The sequence below is a fragment of the Nyctibius grandis genome, chromosome Z, assembly GCF_013368605.1.
Source record: "Nyctibius grandis isolate bNycGra1 chromosome Z, bNycGra1.pri, whole genome shotgun sequence".
Lineage (NCBI taxonomy): Eukaryota > Metazoa > Chordata > Aves > Nyctibiiformes > Nyctibiidae > Nyctibius > Nyctibius grandis.
In genome coordinates, this window is record NC_090695.1 from 27,506,064 (window position 1) to 27,518,134 (window position 12,071).

The window sequence follows — 12,071 nt, forward strand, 5'->3', positions numbered from 1 at the left end:
TGTTGAAGTGTTTGATCACCCTCTGGGTAAATAAATGTTTTGTAATGTCAAGTCTGAACCTCCTCTGATGCAGCTTTGAACCATTCCCACGCATCCTGTCACCAGATACCAGGGAGAAGAGACTAGCACTTCCCTCTCCACTTCCTCCTTTATATATTGAAAGGCTGCAATAAGATCTTCCCAGAGCCTTCTCTTCTCTTGGGTGAACAACCCCAACTCTCTCAGCTTTTCTTCACAGGAGAGTTCTTCCAGCCCTCTGATCATTTTCGTGGCACTCTGGAATCTCTCCAACAGGTCCATATCTTTCTTGTACTGACGACCCCAGAGCTGGGCACAGTACTACAGGTGGGATCTCGCCAGAGCGGAGTAGAGGGGCAGCATCACCTCTCTCGACCTGCTGGACCATGCTTCTTTTTATGCAGCCCAAGATACAGTTGGCTTTCTGGGCTGCAAGTGCACATTGCCAGCTCAATACAATTTTTCATCCACCAGTATCCCCAAGTCGTCCTCCACAGGGCAGCCCTCCATCCATTCATCTGTCAGTCTGTACTGATATTGGTGTTTGCTCCAACCCAGGTGCAGGACCTTCTACTTGTTCCTGTTGAACTTCCTGATGTTCACATGTGCCAGCTCAAGCTTATAAAGGTCCCTCTGGATGGCATCCCTTTCACCAAGTGTATCAACTCCACCACTCAACTTGGTGTCATCCACACACTTGCTGAGGTTCCACTCAATCCCACTGGCTATGTCAGTGATGAAGATATCAAATAGTACTTGTCCCAGCATGGACCCTTGAGGGATGCCACTCGTTACTGGTTTTCACTTGGACATTGAGCCATTGACGGAAACTCTTTGGACATGGCCACCCAGCCAGTTCCTTATCCATCTAACAGGCCATCCATTAAATATCTCTCTCTCCAATTTAGAGGCAAGAATGTTGTGTGGGACCATGCCAAAAGGCTTTACAGAAGTCCAGGTAGATGACACCTGTAGCTCTTCCCTTGTCCACTGATGCAGTCTCTCCATCGTAGAAGGTCACCAGATTAGTCAGCCATGACTTGCCCTTGGTGAAGCCAGGCTGGATGTCTCTAATCACCCCCCTGTCTTCTGTATGTTTTGACATAACTTCCAGGAGGATCTGTTCCATAATCATGGAACAGGCTGACTGGTTGGTAAGTCCCAAGATCCTTCTTTTTACCCTTTTAAAAATGGGTGGGATGTTTCCCCTTTTCCAGTCACTGAGGACTTCACCTGACTGCCATGACTGATGGACAGTGGCTTGGCAACTACATCAGCCAATTCCCTCAGGACTCTGTGATGCATCTTGTCAGGTCCCGTGGACTGGTATGTGTTCAGGTTCCTCGGGTGGTCTCAAACCTGATCTTCTCATTTGATGCGAGGGACTTCATTATCCCAGTCCGTGCCTTGGGATTCAGGGGCCTGAGACATGTGGGAAGAGAGTTTACCATTGAAAACTGATGCAAAAAAATTGTTGAGCACCTCAGCCTTTTCTGTGTCAGTTGTCATTAGTTCTCCTGTCTTATTTATTAGGGGCTTACATTTTCTTTTGTCTTCCTTTTCTGGCCAACATACCTGCAGAAGCCCTTCTTATTATTCTGGTAATGCTTCTCCTCTGGTTGGGCAATCACCTGGATTAAGAGATTATCCTCAATGCACTCCAAGAATCTCCTGGACTGCTTACAGCTTGCTGTGCTGCTTTTCCAGCAGATGTCAGAGTGGCTGCCGTACCCTAGCAGAATCAGAGCCTACAAGTGTGATACTTCCCATAGTTAAAGAAAGAACACTTCGTTAACATCCTCTCCTTGATCTCATGGCCTGTAGTAAACACCAAGCACGAGGTTTCCTTTGTTGGCTTGGCCTCCAGTTTTTACCACAAGCTCTCAACCTGTTCATCGCTCTTTTACAATGACAGCCCTGTGCAATCAATCCATTTTTTTACGTAGATGGTAAACCCCTGCCCCTCCTTCCTTGCCTGTCCCTTCTGAACAGTTTATAGCCATTGATTGCAGTGCACCAGTCATGCAATTTGTCCCCTCACATTTCACTGCCAGTGATTAGACCATAGCGTTCTAGCTGCACAGTGGCTTCCAGCTCTTCCTGTTTGTTATCCATGCTGTGTGCATTGGCACAGAGGCACTTCAGTTGGGCTATCAAATGTTTCACCTTTTTAGATGAACACACCCTAACTCCTTTAAGGCATTTGGTTCTCAGGAGGTTCAGGTTGGACATTAGGAAGAATTTCTTCTCAGAAGGGGTCATTAGACATTGGAATGGGCTGCCCAGGGAGGTGGTGGAGTCACCATCTCTGGATGTGTTTAAGAAAAGACTGGACATGGCACTTAGTGCCATGGTCTAGTGGACATGGTGGTGTCAGGGCAATGGTTGGACTCAATGATCCCAGAGGTCTCTTCCAACCTGACTGATTCTGTGATTCTGTGATTTCACAGGTGTTTCCATGTTGGTTCCTAATACATCAGCAGCCCTTGGCTCTTCTCTGTTGCTCAAAACTCCATCCCCTGCTAAACCTAGTTTAAAAGTTTGTAAATCTGGCCAGCTTGTTGGCAAGCCCCTCTTGCCTTACTTGTTCAGGTTAATCCCATCAGCTCACAAAATACCCATCTTCCCAAAGGCAGATCCATGATCACAGAAGCCCAAACCTTGAATATGGCACCAGCCACACAGCCAAGCATTCACCTTTCAATTTGTCTCCAGCAACCTGGTCTAGTGGAAAGATGTCCCTAACCACGGCAGGGGGGTTGGAACTAGATCTTTAAGGTCCCCTCCAACCCAAATCATTCTATGATTTTATGATTCCTGAACCCCTTCCTCTGACTGGGAGGACAGAGAACACCACCAGTGCTCCAGATCCTTTAACACTGCTGTGAGGGACACTCTTTTGATCATTCTAAGTTGCCTCATTGCAGTATCGTTAGACTCTACATAGAATAGTAGGAGCAGATGATCATTGGTAGGGTTCACCAGGCTCAGCAGCCTCTTAATGACATTCTCTTACCCGCTCTGCAGGTCTTTGACTCACCAGCTGGTCCAGCTTGGTGCTCACTGCAGACACACGCGCTCACACACTTGTCCCACAGGCACCCCACACTCGCATGCCACCCCCAAATACCAGCATGGACCCTCTGCCCACTTGATACCCCAGCCCAGACCTGAGGCTCCCCACCTTGCCAGCTGGTCCAGCTTGAAGATTGCCAGTGAATACACACACCCCCCACCACGCACAGCAGGTTTGGGGAAGACACTCGCCCCCTCCAGCAGCTGGCACCGGGTACACAGGCTGTGACCTGCAGTCCTGCTCCAGCCATCAGTGCTGAGCCCCTCACTCACACCAATCCCCCAGCAGCTGGTATTCAGAATACAGACTGTTCCCACCCCAGTGGTTAAAGACCCCCCTCACTCCAGGTGTTGTCACTGAGACCCCCCACTCACTCCAGTAGCAACACCACAGGCCAGGGCCACCCACACCCCCAGTCTGACTCCAACAGCTGGTACCCACTCCTCTCATGCTGGTACCCCAGCAGCTGGCACTGAGTCCCTGCAGCACTCACACACACGGGACAGAGAGTGAGATTATGCAGAGAGGTAGTCAAGAACAGACAGGACAGACTCCCACAGCATCCTCCTAGACAAACTGGCTGCCTGGGGCTTGGATGGGTGGACCCTTCGATGGGTTAAAAACTGGCTGGATGGCTGAGCCCAGAGAGTGGTGGTGAATGGGGCAAAGTCCAACTGGCAGCCGGTCACTAGCGGTGTCCCCCAGGGCTCAGTTCTGGGGCCGGTGCTGTTCAGTATCTTTATAGGTGATGTAGATGTAGGGATTGAGTGCACCCTCAGTAAATTTGCAGATGATACCAAGCTGGGTGGGAGTGTCGATCTGCTGGAGAGTAGGAAGGCCCTACAGAGGGATCTGGACAGGTTAGTTAGATGGGCCGAGACCAACGGCATGAGGTTCAACAAGAACAAGTGCCGGCTCTTACACTTTGGCCGCAACAACCCCATGCAGCGCTACAGGCTGGGGGAAGAGTGGTTAGAAAGTGGCCCGGCAGAAAGAGACCTGGGGGTGCTGATCGACAGCCGGCTAAACATGAGCCAGCAGTGTGCCCAGGTGGCCAAGAAGGCCAATGGCATCCTGGCCTCTATTAGGAATAGTGTAGCCAGCCGGTCTAGGGAAGTGATCGTCCCTCTGTACTCGGCACTGGTGAGGCTGCACCTTGAGTACTGTGTTCAGTTCTGGGCCCCGCACTTCAAGAAAGGTGTTGAGGTGTTGGAGCGCGTCCAGAGGAGGGCGACCAAGCTGGTGAAGGGTCTGGAAAGTATGACCTATGAGGAACGGCTGAGGGAGCTGGGGTTGTTTAGCCTGGAGAAGAGGAGGCTCAGAGGTGACCTTATTGCCATCTACATCTACCTGAATGGAGGTTGTAGTGGAGTGGGAGTCGGCCTCTTCTCCCAGGCAACTAGTGATAGGACAAGAGGACATAGCCTCAAGCTTTGCCAGGGGAGGTTCAGGTTGGACATTAGGAAGCATTTCTTCTCAGAAAGGGTCATTATACATTGGAATGGGCTGCCCAGGGAGGTGGTGGAGTCACCGTCTCTGGATGTGTTTAAGAAAAGACTGGACATGGCACTTAGTGCCATGGTCTAGTGGACATGGTGGTGTCAGGGCAATGGTTGGACTCGATGATCCCAGAGGTCTCTTCCAACCTGATTCTGTGACTCTGTGACTGTAGTGCTCAGGCGCAGGGCTCAGCCAGACAAGCGTACTGACCGGCCACGGTTTACAGGTGACTGGCTCCTTTTGTCCCCTTGTCTGTCTACCCCACCTCTTTGCTCCTCCCTGCCCCCTCTTCCCCCGCACATTGCCTCCTCGGCTGGCACAGTCCCACTGACCCCCTCCAACATCCTGGACCCTCAGGTTTGCATCCTTATCCATTGCAAAGTTCCAAGTTTGTCTGCAGTTTCTTGATAGCCCATCAGCTGGTGTGACTGACCAGGTTTGTTTCTGGTTATTGTCTTCAGTAACGCCAGTTGCTCAGATTTTATGACTTCATGTTTTCTTCCCTCCCTTTCCTTATCATGCCAATTTTGCAAGGTCCTTAATCAGATAATCTTACTGAAAAAAATAAACATTCTCACACTCCACATATCCTTCCCAATTAGTGTGAGTGACCATGTTTGTTCTCATTACTGCTTCTCTTATCATTTGTCAGTCAGGTTTCTGTATCTGTATGTTCTTATTTATGGCTTCTTTGAGAAAATACTCTTAAAGGAACAGACACTCTCCTTCCACATACCCTTCCACAGCCCTCAGTGTTCTTCCTATATATTTCACTTTCCATATTTGCCCCATCTATCTTTCAATCCAAGCAGGAAAGCAGTGTGATTCAAAGGTAATTTTTCTGATGAGCAGCAGATAGAATTATTCCATACAAAATGGGATTAGATGAATGAAGAATGAAAGCAGGCCTCATAACAATGTACTGTCCTGTTACCTGCAGTAAAATCATGCTTGCAAATGAGGTAATTTTGTCTTATAACCACTTTGTGATTTGGACAGGTCTACAAGCTTTCTTCTTGTGCTTTCTTGAAGAAATGTTCAAACAGAGAGCTTTCGCGTGTTCTTCCTATTAGTAATTCAGGTTGTGTGTAGTTTCAAAGACACTATGGTCTTGTCTGGACTTGACAAATTTGTCATACTATTTAGCAGATGTGTGGCCTGGATGTCATAGTGGCAGCCTTGCTGATTTTATGGCTGTAACTACACCCTTCTTATTTAAAAAAACAAAACAACCAACCTGTTTAAGGTCATTATGAAGAAAGAGGAAAAAACCCACACAAACCTATTAATTATCTGTATAGTGCATTCACGTCAACTTTAAAATACTTGTCCGCAAGTACAGCTAAGTGGTAATATTTCCCAAGAACTCCTCATCCCACTTTAACACACATTCATAAGCCTGCTACAAAGGATGATATCCCTTATACACTGTCATGAGCTGAATTATATTTTCATCCTCAAACTCAAGCTAAGGCTGTTCCAGGCCTGCTCAATATTTAGGATATAAGAACTGGAAAAGAATGTGTCAAATATAGAGGAATTGTATCTCACTGTGCTTCATCCTTTGAGAGGAAGTAGGTCCAACTTCCACTTCCAAGACAACTCTGGTGGCTGGAAAGGCAGGGCATGGTCCATGCAGAGCAGCCAGCTTTGAGACAGAGGGGATGTCTGGCTGCTCTGCAAGTACCCCTGTGATAGCATGTGGGATTAAGATTGTGTGTTGCTTTGATGTATTTATTTGAGGGGCAAGCCATGCTTTGGGAAGGGTTCTCAAGAAAGCACTGACAATGCTAGTTTGGTTGCCTTCCCAGACTCCCAGCTTTCTTGGCACTGTTGTTAAAACCTGTGCTCCCACTGTACTTGTGCATGAGCTTACTGGTCAAGACGGCTTGTGTGAGGCAGCCTCTCCACTTCCCTGTTGAGGTAGAAACCACTCCTCTTGTGCTTTGAGGCCACTAATCCAAAGAGCTTTGAATCTACTGGTTTAAGCTGCCTTGTAGGCAACTGACTCCTGTTTTGGCCCCTGTAGGTCAACACAGAGTAGCAGCAGGGTGTACACGCTGCGGCACCAGGGTGTGGGCGTCCGTATTATGCCAAGGCTGTGAATCCACTCCAGCCCTTAACTTAGGTCACACTGGTCACTGTGTTTTCTCTTCTTATCAGTACCGTTCCTTCAGAATGTGAAGTCTGACAGGAAGGATGATTACCCCTCTAAGACCCTTTTATCTGAAGCAGAGATAGTGATGAACAGGAAAAGCTGTAAAATTTTCTCAAAAGGGTTTTGACTTTGAATGCACATCAGAGAATAGTCACAGCCACCTTAAACATTTTGCCTTTATGAGTGGTGGGCTGCTTTATCACTGCATGGTTACTGATGAACGGTTGTTAGTTCAGTGCTCCTGCTGTTCCTAGGCACTGTCAGGGAGGGCAGTGTTCCAAGCTTATTCTCCATCCCGAGGTGAAGTTTAACCAGAGGGTAATGTGTTCAGGCGGAATTAAAGTTGAGACATGGGATATGGGTTCTGCCACCAAGATGCCACGTCTCTACAAGCAAATCACTGCACTTTTCCATGTCTTTGTCTCCCTTCTTCCTCTTTCTTCTGTGTATTTAGATTGCAAGCTTTTCAGGGCTATGGTCATGTTTGTACAGCACCTAACACAATGGGGTCTTGCAGTTGGCAGAGTTTTATCTAGGCTGTCACACTGCAAATGCAAAAGCAAGAGAACCCATAGAATTTGACATTCCTTTATCCCTGAAGTCTACCATTTAGGGTATTTCCCTATTGCACCATTTTATTTGCACCATCAGAGTCACTCTGAATGTTAAAGTATTTCTGCTCTCTCTGTTCAGATATCGGCAAAGTCCATTAAGGGTGACACACTGGTAGTGAGAGATAGCAGGCAACAAGTATGTCCTGCAAGAACTGTCAACAATAGAGCCAGTTGTTGCCATGCACAGGCAAAGCCCTTGTCATTTCACATACATTCCTTGCTCCTGTTTGTCTATAAATAAGCAAGCAATTGTGCATATTCTTCAGCTATGCTGTGTGCTCAGCTTCATCATTTTTCTCTTCTACTCTCCCAGCTTTGCCTAGGATGAGATGTTTGCAACTCAAACGGAAGCTACAGCGGAGTACAGAAATTACTATTTGAGAACAGGGAGCCTACCAACACTGCAACTTCAAAGTAAGTAAATGCTGTGATGGAATATGAGGAAGGAAATCAGGGGGCCCATCTTAAAGCTCTAAGATTTCTGTATGCAGTCTTAGGAAAATGTTATTTTACACCAGGAACAGAGGACCTGAATATATTTTCATGTATTACAGATGCTAATGTTTGTTTCCTGAGTGATGTGTCCCATCTTCTGCCTTTTGCATTTCTCATTCTTCAATGAGGTTAGCAATGTCTCAGTGGCTGCTTCAACAACAAACTCACTCTAGTTCCTGTAGATCCAGTCCTTAGCCAGATGCTAAGCCAGTGACTCCTGCAGGAGTCTTGTGTCCAGTGACTCCTATAGGAGAAACTTAGCATCTGGCAGGACTGGCCTCCAACCCATAAATGGCAAATTAGGCTACCCCTGCAGTAAGAGGCAGACAGCTGCAGACGTGAAAAATGCATCAGTAATGAACTTAGCGCCAGTGGAAATACCTTGTATGCCACCTGTACTGTTGCACTGAATTGCTCAGGCCTGAGCAATAGGCCCCGAACTAAAGTTGAGCTCTACATGAACCTCCAACCACACATTATATAATATTAGTATCTGATTATTAGTGAAATATGCATGATTATTAACAAAAGACGTAGCTTACGTAAAATATAATCCTTAGTGAAAATGAAAAGTCATGAGAATGTATCCATGTTATGAGAACATATCTATTTTTCCTTGTTTAGAGGCAGGCTGTCAAGGCTGTGAAACCAGGTGTTCAGCCTCGTCTGGGAACATGTAGTCAGAGCCAAATAGATAAAGACACTCCCTTATTCCTCCTTAAGCCCTGGCCAGGCTTTGAGTGGCATCTAACGGAGTGAAACCAGACTTTCTGCATTTGAAGTTATGTAAGCTTGTTTATTCAATAGTATAAAAGCTGGACCCTCTTACAGTGACTTTGGAGACCTCACCTACGAGTGGACGCACTGCGTAGGACCTCCCAATTGCTGTGAAAGGCTCTCCAAATCCTCGCTGTAACAGGCGCTTCCCAGCTGATGTATGGATCTGGATGATGGTAAAGTATTAAGGCAATTAGTGATTAATCTTTCTTAATCACTATGCTTAATTCTATGTAGTAATGATTAGGTGCATCACCTTGCTTTGCTTTGTTCCTGCTCTATTATTTCCCTTACTATTCTATCGCTGCTTTAAACTAAAGTAAAAGTAAGCTCATCTTTTTAACCTGGTGTCTGTGTCCTTTGTGCTGACCCCGTCTATTGGCAAAACATGCACTCAACATGGGAGTTTTAAGTCCTGTTGATTTCATGTGTCTTTTTCAACTACTTCAAAGACAAATTGTCTGCAGGAAGCTGGATATGCATTTTCTCTACAAGAAATTTGCAGATGAACACATTTATTTGCCTGTGGAGTAAAGAAAACACTTTAAAAATATGCATATCACCTTTGAAAGAGGTGTACTTTTAAAAAATCTGACACAACTCCCCGCTGAATTAGTTTTTTTCAATTAACTACCGTCTTGTCAGTCTTACTTGCAGTACATCTTTTCTGTATGTCCCTCACATAATCAGGCACTTCAGCAGCACTGAGGGGGACAAAACCGAGATGATAACGAAGGATTCAAGGTAAAAATCATCCCATTGCAGTTTGGCTTACACAAAGCCTTAAACGTCACTTCAGCTATTATTGGCTTTTAAGAGATGCCTTGGGCACAGTGGAAGTTTAACTTGTTCAAATTTTAATGAAACAATATACCTAGTATCACTGGTTTCAACACTGGACCACAGTAAGAACCCTGAGAATCGTACCGTATGACTGATTCTGGCAGACCATTTGGAGATATGGATATCCAGACTCGAATTTTGTGTTGGTTTCTAGGCAGAACTAGTTATGAGGTTGGAAGGAGCAAGCAATCCTGGTCTGCAAAAGAGCTTGCATGAGTGTCAGATGTTGTAGTGATTGCACTGACTCAAACCAGTGAAGTCTGAATTCACCTGAAGTGAAAAGACATCTACGGTACTGAGTGTAGTAGCTTTCTGATCATTGCAGTATTTCAAGTTTGTAAACTTTAAACCAAAAGTCTCAACAGAGAAAAAGAAAAAAAAATAACTTGTTACAACTTTTCTCTGGATCTGTTTAATGTAAACTATCAATGAATTTAACTCTGGACATCCATCAGTATGTTTCTGTTTAGAAAAATGAGTTAAGATATCAGCTGTTTTAAACCTTCAAGAGAGAAAACCTTGTCTTTAAGTACCTGAAAACCTTAAACAGACCTGAAGAAGGCTTTCTGTACACTGCCAAAAGCTTGTCTGTTTTCCAAATGTGGTAATTACCCTAATAACGTATTGGGCTAAAGGTATTACCTCTTCTGGTCTCACTTGAATTAAGACACTTGGAAAAAAATCTGGATCTAGCTCTTCTATGGTATTATCTTGAAAAGGCTTGATTTGAATTTAGAATGAAGAGGAAAATGGAACTCCTCAGCTCCAGAAGGAAACGAAGTGCAATGCACCAGAACTGTCAGGTTACGTGCGTGCAAGACTGCTGACCCATACTGCACAGAAACAGCCTTCCTGAACTTCCAGACAGCCTGTGGTCTGGAGTGCATGTTAGATTACTGGTTGAAGTAGTTTCATACTGCAGAAATATCTTTGCTTATTTCTGGGACACAACCTAGGTGCAAAAAAGTTAGAAAGATTTTCTTAGTTGAAGGGCTGATGCTATTTTCACACCTTTTCCTGTAATAGAAAATCCTCCAGTATTCAAATCTGCAAAGATTTGGAGGGCTCACAAAAAAAGGAAGTCTGTGCCACAATGCAGTCTTATGTAACATGTAACATGTTCAGTATGGGAGTAGTTCTAAAGCAACTTCCCCCAGGAAGCGAGTGAACAATGAATCATCATAAAGGAATAGTGTATGCGTTCATCTTTTTCTGCCATCTGTGTATTGGCAGGAGCTTCATGCAGGCTGCACGTGCTTACCCTATGGCAGCAATCTGAAAGACGTACAGACGTCTCAGAAAGGTGAAGCAGAGAACGTGACAGCAAAGTACTTCAGACCCTTGTGTTCAACAGGATCACAAGATAGGAGCTGTTGAAGTTGTTCCCTGTTTTGGGGCTAGAGACATGAGGGGTTAGCTGTGTGGAGTTTAAGCAAACAAATCTAGAAAGGCTTTGAACAGCTTTACACAGCCTGCTGGGACACATGAATCATGTCAGCAGTAGGCTACAACTCCCAGAGGGGCTAGCCCTTTGGGGAGTCATGGTCACCTTTTCCCACAGTAGGTGAAAACCGCAATTAAATGACACGAAGGAATGAGGGGAAAAGGTGGCACAGCGGGGTAAGGCTGGCAAAGGCATGATTTGCAGAAACCTTTCCCATCACAGCATTGCACAGGAAAAGGTGGCACTGCTGTGACATGCAAAATGATATGAATTCTCCATCTGCACATTTAGATCTCACAGAATTGTTGTTCCATTGATGACAAGTGCATCCCTCTAGGTAGTAAATTTTGCTAAGTAGTGATTTTTCTTTGGTTATGTATCAATTTTCCCATTATTTTGCTGCTTCTGAAAGCCAAACCCAGTTGGATTGGCTCAGCAAACGCACCTGTTTGCCTCACACAGATGCGCGCGCGCATGCACTCAGAGCCTCGTTACTTTAAAAAGAAACCCTTAGTTTCATCCCTGGTATCTTCGCATATAAAGGGATTAGCTTGAATAACGCTTATCTGACAACAAAGCAATACACCGCCATTCCCGTGACCAACTAAGTTTACCGACACCTCTGATTTTTGACATAAGCCAGCACGCGCGCCTTCCGCCCTGCACCGTGAGCGGCCTGCATCAACCGTGCCCCGCTGTCACCCTTCAAGCTGACGGCAGGGGCAGGCGGTCCCTGGCGCCCACGCGTGCCTATAAAGGCTGGCTCCGCCGGTACCTCCCTCACCCCCCGCCGTCGGTGGGCAAAGAGCCGCTCCCCGCGCCCGCCACAGTCCCGCCCCGCCCGAGGCCGCCCTCTTCCGGGCCGCTGCCGCGCACCATTCGCGCACCACCGGGTCCGACCGCAGCCCCTGCAATCGCCCGGCCGCCCAATCGATCGCGGCCGTTGACCCCTGCCCCCATGGCGGTCGCCCCGCCGCGGCACCGTGCCGCTTCGCTGGGTGCGGAGCAGAGGGCGGGCGGCCCGCTCACACACCACAAAGGCGAAGGGCCTGCGGCAGCGCCTGTGCCCAGCGGCTCGCAGAGACGGAACGAGAGACGGGGCGAGGATGATTCCGGGCTCTAAGCGCAGGGTCTGCTCGGGGCGGT